The 20,421-nt window shown below is 41.4% G+C and overlaps 1 protein-coding gene across 19 annotated transcripts in view; it reads left to right on the forward strand.

Annotated features, from left to right (window-relative positions):
- Positions 1 to 20,421, forward strand: part of RALGPS1 (Ral GEF with PH domain and SH3 binding motif 1) — a 381,746-nt gene that overhangs the window by 95,634 nt on the left and 265,691 nt on the right. The gene's annotated exons all lie outside the window — the stretch shown is intronic.

Here is a 20,421-nt window from a genome sequence, read left to right on the forward strand (position 1 = left end):
CATTGAAGCAGAAGCCACTGTTTCTCTAACTGGGTCTTTTGAAATTCATTCTCAGCCCAGTCCTCCTTGCTGGGGAAAAGAGGTTCTATATTCTGTTTCGGTAATATTGACTCAACCATAGGTTGAGAGGACTGCTCTTTTTCTACCGTTCTGTCTATGGGGGAAATTGCTACTTAGATCTCATCAATCTGTCCTGGTGACATCACACTGAAGAAAATGGGCATACAAGATATTCCTTTTTCTTTTCCTGCCCATACCAGACAGCTACCAAAACAAGTTAGTGTAAACAATGAAGTATAATTTGATTGCTAAAGAAATTAGATCAGACTTGTTTGTATCACATGCTGCAATCTTTCCTATGTATTTTTTATTAATGATTTGTTGAGGCTACTGCTAAGGTACAGTAACTCCCCACTTAACGTCCTCTTGCTTAACATTGTTTCGATGTTGCGTCCCTGCTCCATTATGGAACAGGCTCGTTTAAAGTTGTGTAATGCTCCTCATAACGTCGTTTGGCTGTCTGCTTTGTCCATGGCTGGCAGCTTCCCTACGCCCCCCCCCCCCGCCCACCCCCTCCCAGCGCCTCCCACCTGCCGGCGGACCCCACGGATTAGTGCCTTCCCCCTGATCCCCCCCGTCTCCTGCCCATGGCAATCAGCTGGCTTGCGTCATTCAGGAGGCTGGGGGGGAGGAGCGAGGATGCGGCGCGCAGCCTCCCCCCTCCCTCCCTTACCTCCTGCATGCGGCAATCAGCTGGTTTGCGGCGTTCAGGAGGCAGAGAAGGGAGGTTGCGCATTGTGTCCTTGCTCCTCCCTCCAGCCTCCTGAATACCGCAAACCAGCTGATTGCCGTGGGTAGGAGGCTGGGGGAGGAGTGAGGATGCGGTGTGTGGAGGAAGTGGAGCGAGGGGGGGGACTTGGGGGAAGGGGTGGAGTGGACGGGCTGAGGATTGAGCCCCCCCCACCACCGGCAAAGTCGGTCCCTGTGCTTGCAAGGACAGCAAGAAGAGCAGCTGGACAGTCCACCCTCTTCCAGTCTCTGACTGCACCACCTCAACCAAGCTTCATACTTAGGATTGATGTAGTATTAAATTGTTTCTTTAAAATAGTTTAAAACTTATACCTGTATTAAATTGTTTGTTTAAAATGTATATAATGCCTTTTGTCTGGCAAAAAAAAATTCCCTGGAACCTAACCCCCCCCATTTACATTAATTCTTATGGGGAAATTGGATTTGCTTAACATTGTTTTGCTTAAAGTCGCATTTTTCAGGAACATAACTACAATGTTAATTGAGGAGTTACTGTATACATAAGAATGGGAGACATTAGTTCTGTAACTTGATGATTAGGTGTGCTGGATAGATATTTTGAAATATTTGTATATTATCAGTCTCTAATAAAATAACTTTTCAACAGCCCAAGATCTCCTGTAACAAGATTCTACCAAATGTAGCTTGAGCTGCTAAGGCAAAGTTAAATATAGCTTCTACATGAAGTTTGGAGACCATACATTGTGAAGAGCTCTGTGCAGGCACTGATACTGGCAGTTCTTCTGAAAGACATTTCTTTACAGCAGCGGTACTTCATTTTCTGAACACTGCCAGAGAGCTAACATTCTGAGATGGTTGCTGAGAAGTTTATCTGGTGTATTAGATCATTCTAATGATAGGATCATAATGAAAGACAGCATTGCATGACCCCAGTAGCTCCTTATTGGTGAGTTAGCATATGCAGGCAGAGTCCCTGGGGGATGTCTACACTGCAGCTGAGAGGTGTGATCACTGTGTGGGTAAGCAGACTCCTGCTAGCTCAGCTCAAACTAGAATGCTAAAAATAGCAATGTGGATGTTGTGGCACTAACAGCAGCCCAGGCTAGCCACCTGAGTCTAAGCCCATCTGACACCCTGGGTCTGAACTGATTCTTACATGCTTCTTAATTACATAATATTCTGCAGGGCTCATGCTGCCACTATTAAAACTTCCTGGGAACATCTAAAAATTAATTATAATTTTTAACAAAGTACTGCACTCTACTTGGCATAGCTATATCAGATCTCATTCTGACAGACAAAGATGAACTGATCATGGAACTAAAAATTAGTCATTGCCTAGGTACAGATGGTGATGACCCAATTGCTTTTGCTATGGGCAAACAGAATATATTTCTGACCAGGAAAATATATATTTTTGGTGCTTTAAAAGGGTCAATTTCCTGATGCTAAAAACAATCAAGCAAAACCAATTGGAAGGAACAATTTAAATATGCATAATAATTAAGAGGTTAAGAGAACTTCATTAAATGTGCCTTCCCCCTCAAAAACCCAGAATTCCACAGTCACAAAAGAAGGCAAGATAAGTTTTATAAAAAATCCTGGTTAAGAAGGAAAATGAAAGCACCGAGAAAAAGCAATACATGACAAATGGAAAAAGGGGGAAGTTGATAGCAATGCCTATAAATTAGCAGTAAGGAAATAGAGACAATTGATAAAGGAAGCTAAAGTTATCAGTTAAATCTATGCCCAGTAGGGCTAAGGACAATAAGGAGTTTTTTAATATATAAGGAACAAAAAGGTTTTAAATTAATTGACTAAGGAGCTCTCTGAGCTGTGGATGTTTAACAAATCTTGGGGTACTGGTGAAGTCACAGAGAACTGGAAAAAAGTTCATGTACCAATATATAAAAAAGTAAACAGCATGACCTACATAACCGTATAGGCCGGTTAGCTTGACCTTGATCCCAGGTAAAATCACGGAAAGGCTGATACAGAATGCAATCAGTAAAGAATAAAAGGACGGGAGATGATTAGTACAATTCAGTACAATTTTATGGAAAAAACAGGTCTTGCCAGACAAAATTCATAGATTTTTTTTTTTAGGGCAAAAGTTTGGTTGACACATAATACTTACACTTCAGTAAGGCATTTGACTTCATGCTGTATGATATTTTGATAAAAATTAGCACTATACAAAATCAAATGGGGATAATTATTTTCCAGTGTAGGCATTTTCAGTTGTTGGTCCAATGCTATTCAATACCTTTACCAATGATCAGGAAGAAAATATCAAATACTTGCTAATAAAGTTTGCCAGTAACACAGTAATTGGTAGAATAGTCGTGAACTATTGTAAGCATTTAAAGAACAACAAAAAAAAGGTTTTCACCATTAAGCAGGAACGTAAATTTAGACGTAAGAAAGGCTTTCTATGGAATATGCCAACCATAAATGTTGTCCTTAACATTTAGAATCCTTATAAAAAGTTACTTGTAATAAGAATTTTGTAAGAGTTTGAATTTGAGGCTTTTCTTGCTAAGAAGGGTGGGGATGAAGCCTGCTTTACAATTTGTGGATTCTGATAATGGATCCTTGGTGTCACTCCTTTTTTATCCTGAATTTTTGATCCATTATTTTAAAGTCAAGAGTTTTTCCGAAACAAATATCTTACAAAATATCTTTGTTAATTTAAAATCCTATTGTTCCCAAAATAATATTTTATGCCAGAAAGATGTGCCCCTGGTCTTTGATAAGACAGTTTTGAGGTTTGTTTGCCTGTTGACCAGAATGGTCCTTAGATTTATGATTTAACATTTGCAGTACATTTAAACATGCTAAGGTCTTCTGTAGGTTTCTGTGCATGGGAATGGTGCCCCCTTGTGCCTGTGCTTCTGGAATCTTTTGGAAAGCAATGTCCATTTGGACTGCACAAGTGTCATCTTGTGACACTAAACATTCAATACCCAACCTTACATAAAGGAATTACCTAATAGCCATGGTTCCATCTCCATGGCAGAGAGCACAGGAACTTTGCTGTTGTCTTGGGTCTGTGTCCAGATACCATTTTTGAATACTTTATCTAAAAATAAATAAATAAAAATCCTTGTATGTAGTTTCTCAATATGTTAAGTTTGATCATATTTTACGGGAAAGTTTTTCCTAAAAATTAGTGTGCCAAGTGTACTCTGAGCCCTTGAGACTTGCTTGGTGCCAAAGCCATATCTGGGGAAAAGTGTAATAAAAGCTTTGAATCCTCTTATGCCAATTTATTTTCCCCAACTCAGCCTGCCTCTTTGGGGAGGCATATCATGTCAGATGCCTCATTGTGGAGGCACATTCACTACAACAGTGCAATGTGTGCTGAGCTTTCCCTCTTTGGGTGTTCTATTAAGGGTAGTGAACAGCCTTCCCAGACCCGCTACTTCTCTGTGAATCGAGCACCATGCTTTGCTTTGCATAGCCCTTGAAGAGAGGGTCGAATGCTTCTGTCTTCTTAGCCTAAGACTTCTGGTGCCAAGACAATATACCTGAACCTACTACAGTCCTTGTCTACCTTCCATATCAGACAACACATCTGTCTCAGAATGATGGGCTTCTCCATGGATGAGACCCCAATACTTGTCTATACGAGGCCTCTACAACATTGGGTCTCCCCAAAATCACATTCCGAACGTGGACAGTTTGGACATGTTACCTGCCCCACAAATACCTTAACACAGCTCAGTTGATTATCCCTGGAGTCTCATGTATGAAGTCTTCGAGTCCAAAAGCTCCTTTGGCTAACATCACAGATGTTTCCAGTGTGGGCGAGGGAATACACTTCTAAGAACTAGAAGTTTGGCGTCTCTGGAGTGACCAGGAAATTAGTAGGACCAGGCTGACAGATTACACATCAGCAATGTATTAACTAAAAAAACATGGCAGATTTCTTTCCTGAACACTTTGTGGTATGTGCTTTCATATATACCAGGTGGCTCTGTATCTAGCTAAAGATAAAACTGTGCAGGCAGATTATTTCAACAGTGAGATTTGAGACCAGCACAAGTGTCACCCTGAAGTTCAGTGGTGAATTCTCTTAACAGCTTGTCATATTCAAGATCTATCCTGGCCTGCAAATAGAACAGCGTACTGCTTGAAAAACTGCCAGGCCTCTTGAGATTGCTTGACTTCCCTGTAAATCCAGCCCCTTTTCCTAAGAAAGCTGTGTTTGCTGCTTGATTCACAAGGAAAAGGACTTCACACCAAACCTTCTCCCTTGGAGGTTTGAGACAGCAATCCCAAATAATTATGCTTCTGAAAAAAGATTTTGGCGCATCTGCTGCCAGGACCTATCACCGTAGATGCTGCTTAATTGGTATATCCAACATGCATATCTCTCAATCATTTCTTGCTCCTGTTCACAATACCATTGTTACAACATTCCGTAGGTTCATACCTCTTGGGTAAAAGAGTTCAGGAGAGTTGTATGATCTCTGCCTCAGTGTTTGGTCTTCAGACACACCAGCAAAGTTGTTGACATGGTTCCTGGCCCTGTCAACCACAACCAGTGCATAAGCACCACTCCAGACACTACGGGGCTGCAAGTGATCACACCAGCAAAGTAGAGGGAAACAAGTGCATCGGAGCTGCCCAGTCTCACTTCATTTGGAGGATAAGATGGATGCAAAGCAAATAATGGTCTCCAAGATATATGAGGAGGACATTTCAGATAGAATGCTGTGTCAACAGCTCATTGGTCCAGGCATTAGGAAGCCCCACAATATACCCTGCTGACTGAACCATCAAAGTAACACTCTAGCCTGAGAGAAGGCCATCTGTTCTCCATGGACACGTGTTGCTATCAGTTGTGAGCCTAGTGGACGATGCTGTGGTCTGTGATCCCACTGCTTACATGGATTTAGTCTAGCACCTGAAGCTAGAAGAAAAGGTACACAATGAGAATAGACACTGAAAAACAAAGAAAAGGGACATGAACAGGAGTGTAAAGTCCTGGTCTATTATTGCAGTCTGTTCTGCCAGCCAAACTAGCTGGTGATGAGGAAGCCAAATCTGTTCGGACATACATCCTACAACAGGTAGAGTACCCTCCCTTAGTTATTCAACTATGAGTTGATAGGAGTCTAGCAGCCCTTTCCACAAGATATCCAATTTAAGAGGAGTTGGGGTCAGTCCTGTTAACAGGACCATTGTTCTCCTGAATGTAAAATAACTATTTCTCTACCTCTCTGTGACAAGGTAGTCTGTGCCTTTAAGACTACTGGAGACTAGGGGTTAGCCCACCCTTGCAATGTGGCCATAGTCCTTTAAGATTTTGGGATTCTGAGATGTCCAAAGGACCTAGGAAATAAGAGCTATTGCAAGAAAGGAAGCAGTCCTGTGAATAAGTAGTGTTTGTGAAGATAACCTATCTCTTTCAGGGCCTGGGACCAGGAATCTTGTAGGGTGGGCAGGGCAACTCTCCTCTCTGTCCCAGGTGAACGGGATGAGCTTTGGGAAGGGAACCAACATCTATGTTGCTTCCTACTTCACAGCTGGGAGACACCAGCAGCAGGCAAAGGCCAGCTTGCTGATTTTTCCAAGATGGAGGACTAATTGTGGAAAAGGGGCCATCTGAAGGATAAGCTGGCTAAAGCCCTATTACTGGCCTAAATTACAACTCCTGTTCTGGGGATGGGAGGGCTGCCTGTTTTAAGGAGGGAGTTACTAGCCCCCTGAACCACAACTCCAGCTCCAGTAGGTGAGGGTTGGGGGTGGGAGTGGGATTCCTGTCTACAGTAACTGGTTCTTTGAGATATTGTAGTTAGTGTGAATCCCACAATCTGCCCCCACTTTGAGCGCTCAGGACCTTGCAGGTTTTGAATTGCGAGGGAACTGAGGAAGGACTATGGACGCTCCACCATTTATGCAATTATATAGGGACAAGGGGCATGTGTGGTCCCAAAAGACACTGCTATTCAGTAAACTCTGTTATCACCACAAGGTACAAGCACATGTTTAGTGGATCCACACTGACGACAACCTCTCAAAGAACCACAGTCTCTGTAACATAAATAACCATTTTTTATGGGAGAATTGCAGGAAAGTAAAGGAAATAAAATTTTAAGAGAGAGATTTTTTGTTGCTGAGTCGGTAAACCTTTTTAGATCAATCACTTTCATGTAAAGTATTCTTGGGTACAATACAGGGACAGAGTACTGGGCTTTGTTTTGTGTTGCGGAGCTTGCAAATTGCTGCTGCTTATACAGTGTTGTAGTATTTGTAAACTATTAGGCCTGGTTCTTTTTTTTTTTTAATGTTCATAACGAATTGATCTACCTAAGCTTTTTAAGCTGTTTGAATTTATCTGAATTCAAGAAGATTGGACTCACTCCTTCATCCTACACATACACACCCTTAAGTCTCTAAATGACAAATTTCTTTCCCATTTCAGTTTCACAGTGGTTATTCTGAAACATACTATGGAGTATTTGCTTAGCCTGTTAAAAGTGGCTAATACACTGTATTTAAGAAGTATTATTTGGATATATCCTTAATTGAGTGAGAATTACACCTCTACCCCAATATAACGCGACCCGATATAACACAAATTCAGATATAACGCGTAAAGCAGTGCTCCGGGGGGGTGGGGCTGCGCACTCCGGCAGATCAAAGCAAGTTTAATATAATGTGGTTTCACCTATAACACAGTAAGATTTTTTGGCTCCCGAGGACAGCGTTCTATTGGGGTAGAGGGGTATTGAAATGCTCTTGTTTGTTGCTTATGTCTCAGCTAGGACCTAATTCACAAACACAGACCTTGAGTTTTTTTAATGTATGACTGTGACAGACAGTAGAAAATGGAAATGCAATTTAACATTACTTTTTAAAAAATTGTTAGATTGTCCTATTTTAGAAAGCAAAATAGTAAAAACACAGAACTTCTAGGGAGCCATGTAGGTAATGAGTATATGGTTTGGTAGGGTGCAAGGAAAATGGAAGTTTGCAAACATCACACTATGGCTGCCCTGTTGCCCGATACTTATAACAAGCAACTAATTTTATCATTTAATGGTGGGAAATATTTTTCATCCTGAATCAGAATAAAACCCCAAACCTTAAAAATTTTTGCAGAAGGAAATTACACCATATTTATTTTTGGAAATACTGCAGCAGGAACAGTTTGGTGTTTCTGAAATTAAATATGCTCCGTGGGCTCCCAGATTCCCCGAGAGCCTGGAAGCCCGCAGAGCCCTGGCTCTGTGTCAAGCAGGCTGCTGAGCTGCTGGGAGCCTGGGAGTCCAGCTACATACCAGCCTACCAGGCAGATTGTTGAGCAACCCCCAGGAGTCCTGTCTTTGTGGCAACCTGCCAGGTGAGCTGCTGAGGGAGAGCAGGCAAGATGACAGAAAACCAGACAAGTTCCTGTGGGACATTTTGATTTTTGCAGAATCAGCATTTTTTGATGGAAACATTTCCAACCAGCTCTATTACAGGCATTCCAGAGGGCAGAGATAAGTGTGCTATAAAAAAATTACTGTATGCCTTTGGTTCCAGAAATCAAAGGACTTTCTTTTAAAATAGAGTATAACATTATTTTAAAAAGCAAGTTTTCTGCTTATTGATCTGCAAAGTGATAATTTTAGATGCTTTTTTATGATACAACATTTTTAATCGTCCTTGTGTCTTATTCCTTATTCTTTCCCCTTCTTCTTGCCACTACGTGCTTTGCCTTTTGCCTGAAGGGTGAATGTCTCCTTTGACCATTGCTGTTCTATTGGCTGCTTGACCACTGAAATTAAACTAATAATGTGGTGGCATTTTCCACCCTAGCAAATGATATTGTTACTTCTATTTGCAGTCCCCCACTAGCTAAGGAAATTTAATATCTTACATGCCGTCATTAGCAGTACTAAAAACATGAGTTGCCTCAGGCCTGTAGTGGTCAATTGTGAATTTTCAAGGCTGCTTTCTTATCAGAATTAACAGATATTTATTGTGCTAGGAGGTGTAATATTGTACAACTTTTCCATGTATTTCTGTCCTGAAACTGATTTAAAAGCCAAAAATGAAACTCACTGTTACAATGGCTCCAATCCAAGTCACTATATAATTAATCAAGCAGATATAAAGCCAGTCATCTAGTTTTATTTTACTCAAGAGATGAACTAAAAAGTGTTCTCTTCTAGTTCCCTTCACAATAGATTTAAACTTCTTAACCTTGGGGGGAGGGGAGAGAGAAAGGACTGTATCAGGCTTTAGGTTGGTTAGTTTTTCTGGTGGGAAGTAGGATCATTGTGTGTTCTCCCCTTAAGTTTATGTTCCTGAGGAGGAGCGGGCCACATTATTGCGTGTGTGTGATAGCCATTTTTAATGTTAATTTAGCCACTTACATAATAAAGTTTCAATAACAGATGTCATTGTCCATTTTGTTTACTAGTGGTAGACCATGCTATTTTTTAACATGCTCTAGTATTCCAACTCTGAAGTCTTTGATACAAATTCTATATTGGTGAACAAATTAGTAGTCTTAGCACAGTCTCCTTTCATGCACATCACCAAACCATCCTACAGTTTCGATATAGTTTGCAGTATCTGCTTAAGAGACTCTCAGTTGGAAAAACAAAGATGCTGTGTGTCAGTATTGATGTGCAACAGCAGAAGGTCTTCAGATACTGCAGTGATGCACTAGAGCAGGGATCGGCAACCTTTGGCATGTGGCCCATCAGGGAAATCCACTGGCGGGCCGGGATGGTTTGTTTACCTGCAGCATTCGCAGGTTCGTCCAATTGCAGCTCCCACTGGCCACGGTTCGCCGTTCCAGGACAATGGGGGCTGCGGGAAGCAGCACATGCCAAGGGATGTGCTGGCTGCCGCTTCCCGCAGCCCCCATTGTCCTGGAACGGCGAACCGTGGACAGTGGGAGCTGCGATTGGACGAACCTGTGGATGCTGCAGATAAACAAACTGTCCCGGCCCGCCAGTGGATTTCCCTAACGGGCCGCATGCCAAAGGTTGCCGATCCCTGCACTAGAGAGGAGACAACTAGAATAACTGGAGGTGCTGCAGGTCATGATTTGAAGTGCATTGGAAGAGCTGTGTAGAACCAAAATAAAAATCTCATTGAGAGGCCATCTGTCATCTATTTTAACAGTTTATGTAATACAATTATCAGTATCTCTGAGCATGTTTATAAATACAATATTGAAAAAAAAAACCCTCCCCAAATTACCCCTACCAACCAAAATTGTAAAGTCTCCCTGTACAATTACCTTCCTTAGAAAGAGCCTCACATTATGCCCTGAAGATCAACAAACTTGGTCTCTGTCAGATCAAGAGGGGAAACGTATTGCAAAGTCATGAGCCTTCCATTGAGAAGACCCTGCTCCAAGTGATAGCTCAGGAAGCATAGCTGATCTCGACTGCTAGGATTCAGTGTGTGAAGATAAATGATCTCTTAAATAAACAGGACCCATCATCAAGAGCTTTATATAGCAAAGGTAGATTTTTAATTAATTGTTTGCAGAAATGAATTGGAGCAAATGCAATCTCTGGAGCGAGCATAGTTATAATGTGCTTTTGCCTGCAAAACTCAAAGTAGCCAAATAGTCAGATATCTGGGCTTTCCCAATGTTTTCTGGCATATTCCACGTAGAGCTGATTGCAGTAATCTGTTCTGGAGGTAGAAAGGTATGGGTAACTGAGGAAGTTTGCAACTTAAAGGAAAGGTTACAACCATCTGCCCCCGCATTGATTGCAGGGTGTAGGGGACAATCACTCTCTGCCACTGCTGCTGATTGAATATTCAAAAGCAGCTGAGGAACCGAGAGCACTCCTAGCCTATATCATTAGTTGATGATGAAAGATATTCATAGTGTCTGATCAGGCAGCTTATAGCATGGTCCATCATCTGGGTAGTATTCCTCTTCAGAGACTCTGAAACGGAACCAGTTCCAGTCATTCTAAGGGAAACTGATTTAAACAGATCCTCTGCCCCAATGGCAGCAAAGATGAGTCCTGGGCAAAGGATATAGTGGTCTGACTAGTACAGTACAACTTTCACCCCTTCATCTCCAAGCTCAAATAAAAAATGAGATCTTATTTGTTCAGACAGAAAGCTCAACTGCAGATATCAGTAGTTCAGCTGGTAGTCTTTGGTTAATCGCCATACTTTTTTTTTAAATGAAAAGTAGTTACTGCATATGTGCAGTTGTTTTTACTAAAACAATTTTTTCCTTCCACTCAAATAGCAAATTTATTTCACCCATTTAAAAAGTCGATATTTGGCAACCATTACCACAGTTATTTCTTATTCTCAGAATGGGAAAGACTATAAACTTTAGGTATTGCTGTGTTCACTGCTGGCAAGTGTTGCTGTTGGTTTTTTTTAAATGGTGACAGCTGTTATTCTTATCACTTGACAAATTAATTTTAAAAAAATCTTTTAAATAGTAGATCTAGAAAAAGGCCATTCTCTGCAACTTTTTGCTTTCCTGTAGTTGAGTGGTTGAGTAGGCAATTTTGAAAAAGCTCCAAAAATAAATATGAGATACTAAATGCCATTTTGTGTCTGAGCATTTTTTAAATAAAAACAAAGGAAATAAGGGGCTAGATTCACAAAACTGCCAGAGGCAAAGGTGGAGTTGGAGAAGGAAAGTGGGTGGGTGACAGTCATGCCTTCCTTATAACCTTTAACTCAGTGGTAGGACACTCTCCTGCATTGTGGGAGACCCAAGTTGAGATCCCTGCTCCACATCAGGCAGAAGGAGGAATTGAACCCTGATCTCCCACATCCCAGCTGAGTGCCCTATAAACAGTTTATGCAAAAAATATGGCTTAGTTCTAACTGTAAAGGCTATTTTCTCTTTTGCTAAAGTCCTTGAATCTAAATCTATTTTATAATCCTAAACTCAAGGTGTACACTATAAACCCCTTCAAGAAAAAAAGATAAAATAAAACAAAGATAGAAATGTGAGGGAAGATATGAGTGCATATAATTAAATTACTGTGGTGTGTAGGTATTTTGTGTAGGGACAGAAATTTTGCTCCTTTTACTGCAATTCATAGATTCTAGGACTGGAAGAGACCTCGAGAGGTCATCGAGTCCAGTCCCCTGCCCTCATGGCAGGACCAAGTACTGTCTAGACCATCCCTGATAGACATTTATCTAACCTACTCTTAAATATCTCCAGAGATGGAGATTCCACAACCTCCCTAGGCAATTTATTCCAGTTTTTAACCACCCTGACAGTTAGGAACTTTTTCCTAATGTCCAACCTAGACCTCCCTTGCTGCAGTTTAAGCCCATTGCTTCTTGTTCTATCCTTAGAGACTAAGGTGAACAAGTTTTCTCCCTCCTCCTTATGACACCCTTTTAGATACCTGAAAACTGCTATCATGTCCCATCTGTCTTCTCTTTTCCAAACTAAACAAACCCAATTCTTTCAGCCTTCCTTCATAGGTCATGTTCTCAAGACCTTTAATCATTCTTGTTGCTCTTCTCTGGACCCTTTCCAATTTCTCCACATCTTTCTTGAAATGCGGTGCCCAGAACTGGACACAATACTCCAGCTGAGGCCTAACCAGAGCAGAGTAGAGCGAAAGAATGACTTCTCGTGTCTTGCTCACAACACACCTGTTAATACAGCCCAATGGTAGATTCCCCTTTAAGGCCACAATTCAGCAAATCACTTAAGCATGTGTGTAAGTCCTATTGACATCAATGAGACAAGCACATGTTTAGGTGCTGCCCTGAATATGGATGCTTCCTTAACTGGGGCCTAAATCAGTCAGCCAAAGGAGAAGCATCTGCTGTCCACTCACTTAGGGCTTGTTTATATGAACACTTACTTCAGGGCAAGCTGGGGTGCAAATCTACTTTTTACAAACCGTGCACAAAATATTTCATAATATGGTTTGGTTTGTCCCACTTTGAAATAGAAGTAGATTAAAGCACACTACAGAACTTTTAGCGCATGGTGGCAAGGTTCATGTGGACAGTTACTGCACAGCAGGCTAGTGCAGGGTAGGTTTACACACCTGTTTTCTGTTCATATAGACAAGCCCTTAGTTTGACCCTTTTGTTCATACATTTCTTACATTGTGACCTGTTTAGTGTGATCTTGTCACACACAATGCATTAATCGTGCATGTATTTGAAATGCCATTTCAGCTTCTCTAGGAAAATAGGGTAGGCATTGGCATTTGAAACAGAAGTTCACATGCTACCCCTGAAAAATCAGAAAATAGAGAGAGACTTCTCCAATAGACCTGCTTGTGGGGATTTATGTCAATAACTACAGCTGTAGTTGTCATCAAAATGGAAAAGCAAATATCGTATTTGTGATGTAATATGTTCCACTGTTCAAACAATGGATGGAATTTATCAGACACTTGGCAAAGATTCAAAATATCCAGGTACTGTTTATCCAGAGACTAAAGCTGTCTAAGATCAAAATGCAACGGAAAAAGAAAAGTTTTTAATTCAATGTAAATAATAGGAAAATACTCTTAGTCTGATGGATAATTAGTATATATTTTTAATGGCTAAAGTCCGTTACTCTTGGTCATGATGAAATACAGAGGTAATTGATAATCACAAGAGGTTTTTATTGCAAATTGTGTATGTTTGTGCTCCAGTATATTAGAATATGAAAACTGGTCAAAAATTAATATGAATATATTTAATTGTATTTTCCTTCTTTTGCAAATGTTGGGAACTGCTGTTTTTGTGGTGCTTTCTACTGCACTTTTTCAGCAGCTTGATTTCTGCTTATCCGTACTTCAAGAAGGGCTGAACAAAAAAATAAAAATCACTTCAGATCATACTTCGTGTCTGCCAAGATTTTAGCAAAGCATATATAACTCCCCTCCATTATGCCATAACAATGTACATTTTCCCTGCATAGATCTTGGGCTGGGATCATTTGTATAATGAAGAGAATCAAACTCATTCAAACACACAGCAAAATCCTCCCAGACATACAGATTTAGGGCCCTGTTCAGAAAGATCACTTAAGCATATGCTGAAATCTATACCTATTCAGGACAACACTTAAGCACATTCTTAAATTTAAGCATATACTTAAGTGTTGCCTTGAATAGGGATGCTTTCTTGAATCAGTGTCCAGATCTGCTGCTGTCACTCCTTTTATTTCTTGCTTTTTCAGATGTACTGCTCCCATGTGAATCTAGCCTTCTAGAAAAGTTCTCCAGCCAAACAACAGCAGCAGCAAAGATATGAACTCACCCTGCCCCTACTCTGGTTCTATTCTATATAGGTTTTTGTACTGCATTCATCACCATAGTACGTTAAACAACATGACTGCGCATCTTCTCATCCTCTCCCAGAGAGAGAAGCAAATGGAGTGTCTTGTTTTGGTAGTGGTGGGTTTTTTGGTTAAATGTACCTGTTGCCTTGTGTTTATATTAGAGAAGGCAAGGTCAAGGAAATGTACCTTCCACTTGGAGCAAAATATGGTGATGTTTCTGAGAGCTCTTAGTTGCTGGGGGAATTAATTCCACAGTCTCAGACCACCTCCAGAGAAGATTCTGTCTTTCTCCCCCTCCTCTCCCCCTGCCCCCGACAAGCTTTACTCTTGTTGAGAGTTCTATTGTGCCAGAGTTCCTTTGTCCCAGAGCTTTAAATGGTCTTTTAGGTATCCTGGTTCAGGTCACTGAATGTTTTGAAGATCAATTGAACTTGATTCAAAGTTCTATGGGAAGCCAGCGTAGGGAATGGAGGACAGACAGGTGTGATGTGTTCACGGTAGCCTGTGTTGCTGAGGAGACTCTCTACAGTTTTTTGTACTAGTCAGAGTTTCCTAAGTGCTGAAGGTTTCATGCCCTGGTATATCACATTGCTGTAGTCTAACCAAGAGGTGATTGGCATGAATAACTGAGGGCAAGTCTTCATCTGCCAGTATAGGACAGAGTTTTCTAGTCAACCGGAGGTAGTAGAAGACATTACTCATGGCTGTTGTGAGAGCTTATCACGTGTTTGTGACATTCTATAACAGATTTAAAAGTCACTATTCTTGAACAAAAAAACTTCAGAAACAGACTTCAAAGAGAAACAGCAGAACTAAAATTCATTTGCAAATTTAACACCATTAATTTGGGCTTGAATAGGGACTGGGAGTGGCTGGCTCATTACAAAAGCAGCTTTGCCTCTCCTGGAATTGACACCTCCTCATCTATTATTGGGAGTGGATTACATCCACCCTGATCAAATTAGCCCTATCGACTCTGGTTCGCCACGTGTGAGGTAACTCCCTTTTCTTCATGTGTCATATAATGCCTGCATCTGTAATTTTCACTCCATGCGTCTGAAGAAGTGAGTTTTTTTAACCCACGAAAGCTTATGCCCAAATAAATCTGTTAGTCTTTAAGGTGCCACTGGACTCCTTGTTGTTTTTATACCTAATGAGGAAGTAGTCTTCATCTTTCTAATATCATCCTTCATACTTCTATATAGAAATGGAATGTAGTTAAGAATTATGCAAAAAATTCAGTTAGCAAGGAAATGCTAAATTACTTATGCTTAAAATCTACTTTTCTATATAGTTCAAATTAAATTCATTTTCCATACACAGGGTTTTCTTTTGTTACTCACTAGCTGTTTCTTCGCTGCTTTTGAAGTAATAAGCTTACTATTTAATATTAAGAGTCTGATAAGATTTTCTCTTATTCTGGTAAATGTGAGATCTGCTATCTCCAGTAAAAAAGCTTCTAAGATTTTTCCACATGAGCATATAGTTTCCAGGTTCTTCAACTAGACATTTGCTTATCACAGGGAGAACTTTGTATCTTGACAGGTGTGAATTGGCACTGTTATCAGCAGAAGACTTGCATGCTGGAAGCTTGTGATGTGAAGTGCAGGTGGAGACTAAGGCCTGGTCTACACTGGCGGCAGCGGCGGGCGGAGGGGGAGGAGTTCGATCTAAGTTACGCAACTTCAGCTATGTGAATAACGTAGCTGAAGTCGACTAAGGCTTGGTCTACACTACCCCCCCTAATTCGAACTAAGGTACGCAACTTCAGCTACGTGAATAACGTAGCTGAAGTTCGAAGTACCTTATTTCGAATTAGTTCAAACTTACCTTGGTCCACACTCGGCAGGCAGGCTCCCCCGTCGACTCCGCGGTACTCCTCTCGGCGAGCTGGAGTACCGCAGTCGACGGCGAGCACTTCCGGGTTCGACTTATCGCGTCCAGACTAGACGCGATAAGTCGAACCCAGAAGTTCGATTTCCAGCCGTCGAACTTGCCGGTAAGTGTAGCCAAGGCCTTACTTAGATCTACCCACTGTGGTGTCTTCACTGCAGTGAGTCGACGGCTGATGCTCTCCAGTCGGCTCTGCTTGCGCTTCTCGTTCTGGTTGAGTACCGGAGTCAACGGGAGAGCGCTTGATGGTTGATTTATTGCGTCTACACTAGATGCGATAAATCGACCCCCACTGGATTGATCACTGCCCGCCAATCCGGCGGGTAGAATAGACAAGCCCTAAAAGTGCTTTTCCTGGTTCTCACACAGCAATACGTGGGCCTGCATTTCTGTAGACAGTTCAGTTTGTCAATGTGTGTAAAATGCTTTTTGGAGGCAAAAGTCTGTGGCTGATTTTTCTCTCCCTTTTGGCCTACATGCCTCTGAAGTGCATAACTCTCATTTGGAAACTTGCACAACATTTTGTTTGACATTGTGTGGCTGTAAAAACAGGAGTGATTGACAGCTAGAGTTCTGGATAACTCATTCTCTCTCTCTCTCTCTCTCTCTATATATATATTCCCTTATTGTTACATCTGAATATAAATGCTGTTTAGATATGTGGTAACTTGAACCTGTAACTGGAGAGTCAAGCTGTCTAAGGTATTTAGAACTGCATAAAACAACCACTTGAAAATAGAAACATTTTTTCTTTGCAAATCTGAACATGTAATTATAGTCTATTTCTTTCAATGCATAACTGTTAAATGTTTGTACATCTTATTAAAAAAAATTAGTAAGAGTTGTCTGAACTGTCCTCTGTATTTAACTTAAAGCACTATTGTGACACTTAGAGCTCCTTGGGGTGTAGAAGGGAAACCAAGAGGATGGCTAGTACACCCCCCTTTGTTGAGCTTGAGGTTAAGGTCCGAAGTGTTTCAGCTGCTCACCAGAGTATAATGTGGCCAATCCACAGCTCTATGCAACTGCTTAGGCAATATATTAAAACCCCAGTGCAGTATTAGAGCCACATCCAAGCAACCCCCCTCTCAACCATGCACATAAAATCCATTTTAGGTGTTTTGTGTACTACAGCAAAAATGATGTAGGTAGAAACCACAGTGAAATTGGGATGGATTTTTGTTCTTTTCCATTATTAGCTCTTGCCTAGGTTCTGATGGTATAGGGCTTCATAATGATTCCAGTATTCAGGGATTTTTGTTGTTGTTTTAGATGATTTTGTGTACTGCTCCTAAGTGAACAAAGCAAGAAAAAATACAGTTTTCTTGGGGGAAAAAGTAAGTGAGGGGGTCACTTACCAAAGTCACAGAAGTGGCCAATGAGATTTTGCAAAAAATTCAAGTGAAGACTAAACGTTTAAAACATTGAATTTTGTGATTGAATTTTGCAAGGTTCTGAGCATGTGAAAGAGTTGCAGTTTTAATATTAAGTGTTTTGCTACCTTAACTGTAGACTGCCCTATCATGCTTGTCTATATTTTTATTACATGTAATTTCAAGACAAAAAAGGAAGCTAGAACAAACAGTTTACTGGACATTTTCAGAAGTCCAGAAAATAGATGCAATCCATGTTTTGGTTTGTTCTAGTCAGTGGAGTAACAAAGGTATTGCAGAAACAGAGTAAATAAAAACAATTTATTTTTTATTTAAATCAGATTTTAATTTAAATTAAATGCATTTTTATTTAAAATGTAATTTTAAATTATGACAAGCTACATTACAGGCCTAAACTTTCTATAACAAATTCATTTAATTTTTTTTAAATAAGCGGTACATTTTTGTTACCAAAGTTTTAAAGAAAGTTAAACCATTGAACTGATGGAAGTCACTGGCTAAGCACTGGAACCAGAATTTGTTTAGAGACTAACTCAGCGTTTGACAGCCTTCTGCAGGTAGAGAGAATGTTTCCTTCATTTCAGTTTATTCAACTAGTTCAGCTCAATGACTTGTTCATTCAAAGTTAAGAAACCAATTGGGAGCTGAAAAATCAGGAAAGCTTGTTTTTCCTCTTCCAATTTGTGAATAAAAACTAAATGAGGATGAGCTCTACTAAGCTATATACGGTGCAATTTACAGTTATACAGTAATAAAACCTCCCTACTCCTCCTTGATATTTCCCTTTTTTATACAAATAAGGATCATTTGTTGAGTTAGCCGGCCCATTGCACTGAGAGTTCAAGTTGAGTTTTTTATCCACTCTGACCTCTAATTCCTTTTCTCAGTCACTGCTTTCCAAGTTAGTCCAATCCTATGTGAATGACCTTCATTCTTTCCTAGATATATTACCTTGTTTGCAGAGCATGAAATTATCAGCCCTCAGGAAATCGTATCTAATACAAAATACAATAGTATGCCTCCCCAGCAATACAAGTTACAGCAAACACATCAAACTTGTCCTCTGCTTCCGACATTGGCTCTCTGTAATGGGGTGATACCTCTTGAGCACCACTTAATGGCTGGGTGTGATACTGCAGTTCTTTTCCCCACTCCTGGAGTCTTCTGTAGGTTGTCAACTTAGTTTGGAAGGTCTTCAGTGGCTTGGCCCTCTGGCCTCATCACACATTAAAATTAACTACTTTTGGGGTAGCAAAGAGTCCAAAAAAAACTGTCTGCCTGCCCTCACCAGGGTCTTCAGCCCCAGCTCTAGGCCTTTTAAATTTAGCCCTTTGCTCTAGCTTCAAAATGAGCCTTGTCCCCTTCTTACACAATTTTACTATTGGCCAGTGGCCACGTACCATTCTCTTCGACTCGTTGCTTCTACTTCCCTGGAGCTCTTCCTGCCTTGCCTCTTTATCTTCGCTCCTTACCACAGGGTGTAGTTCTCAGGCTTTGGACAGAAAGGAGCACCCTTATTTGCCCCTCTGGTCCCAGCCAGGAACTGACCTGCTTGAGTCTGCAGCTCCTTTTATCTGAACCTGCTGGGCTCTCATTGGCTGCTTCTGTGAGGCCTCTCTAAGCAGGCCTGGAGGACTCACTTTCGCTGCTCCTTTTCTGAGGCGGGGTGTAGTAGGAATGTGGGCCCTCCTGTAGAGAACCGTAAAGGCCAGGTACATCCTGTCACACTTCCCATACAACATCATATCATATTCAACTTTGCTATTCTCGTCTTCAAGGGATTTAGTGGTCAGGGCCTGGGATACTTAAAAGGTTAGCTGAAGCTCTGGCACAAAGACCACAGTTGACATTTTCACTTTGACACAGTGGAATTGTCTACTGCAAGGGTAAAGCTCATCTGTGCAGGAGACAGCTCTTTCTTGGGGGCCACTCCCAGGCTTAGGGAACAAACTCGCTAAGCTGTCTGGTTGGTGTCTCCAATGCTCTTGTGCCACTTCCCAGTAGCTGGTAGGGGAACCAGGCCTGCCCTCTGAACTGGGTTCCAGCCCAGGGACCTATAACAAGCAGCCAAGGTCAGTGAGTCCTACCACTTACTGCTGTTTCCCTGGCTTCTTCTTACTTAGTACTTTCAGGCTTCCTTTCCCCACATCATCTTCTCTGGGATTTACCCTTCTTCTAGGGCTAGAAGCCTGGGGCTTTCTCTCCCTCCTGGGTTTTCACCCCCCCTCTGCTCCCTGGAGTGACTGCAGACTCTCTCCTGCAGGCCGCTTCTGCTGCAAACTTCCTGGCTTTATAATCCATCCTACTTGAGCCCAGCTGAGCCTCTTGTTCATTTAAGCCTGGTTCTGCCTCTACGTGCAACCTGGTACCCTAATTGGCCCCTTAGGCCCACATCAACTCTTTATCACTCAGGTATCTTTTGCTGGCATACAGCAATGCTACACTGAGTTGATCAGACTTAAATGCAGGGTGTGGATTCAGGGTACATTGTATATCCAAGTTACACAGAAACCCTCTCCCTTTATATACAGTTACACTGTACAGTAAATGCAATTAGATGTGTATTACACATTTTAGGGTTGGCTTGGTTACTTTGTAGGAACCAATCTCTGTACAGCAGGTTCTGTCCACACACTGTCCATGTTCACCAATTCTTTACCTGTTTTCCCAACTTATCTTGTTCATTGTTATCTTGTAAGTGGTTCTCTGGGTGTTATCTTCCCTTATCTTAGCTGCATAAATATTATTAGGTGTCCTGTGCTGTTTGGAGGAGCAGAAAGAAAAAACATCACCCCTGGAATCCTAGTTCTACTACCGACCACACAGCCCCCTGGCAACAGTTGGGTGCTGCTTGTGTGTATGGGCTGAGTAAAAGGTTAGAAATATTTAAGAGATAAGAATGGCCATACAGGTTCAGATCAATGGTCCATCTAGGCCAGTATCCTGCCTCTGAGTGTGGCTGGTGCCACGTGCTTCAGAGGGAATAAACACAACAGTGCAATTATCAAGTGATCCATCCCCTGTTGTCCAGTCCCAGCTTCAGGCAGTTGGAGGTTTAGGGGATACCCAGAGCATGGGGTTGTATCCCCCCCACCATCTTGGCTAATAGCCATT

Source organism: Chrysemys picta, chromosome 18, assembly GCF_011386835.1.
Source record: "Chrysemys picta bellii isolate R12L10 chromosome 18, ASM1138683v2, whole genome shotgun sequence".
In the NCBI taxonomy this organism is placed as follows: domain Eukaryota; kingdom Metazoa; phylum Chordata; order Testudines; family Emydidae; genus Chrysemys; species Chrysemys picta.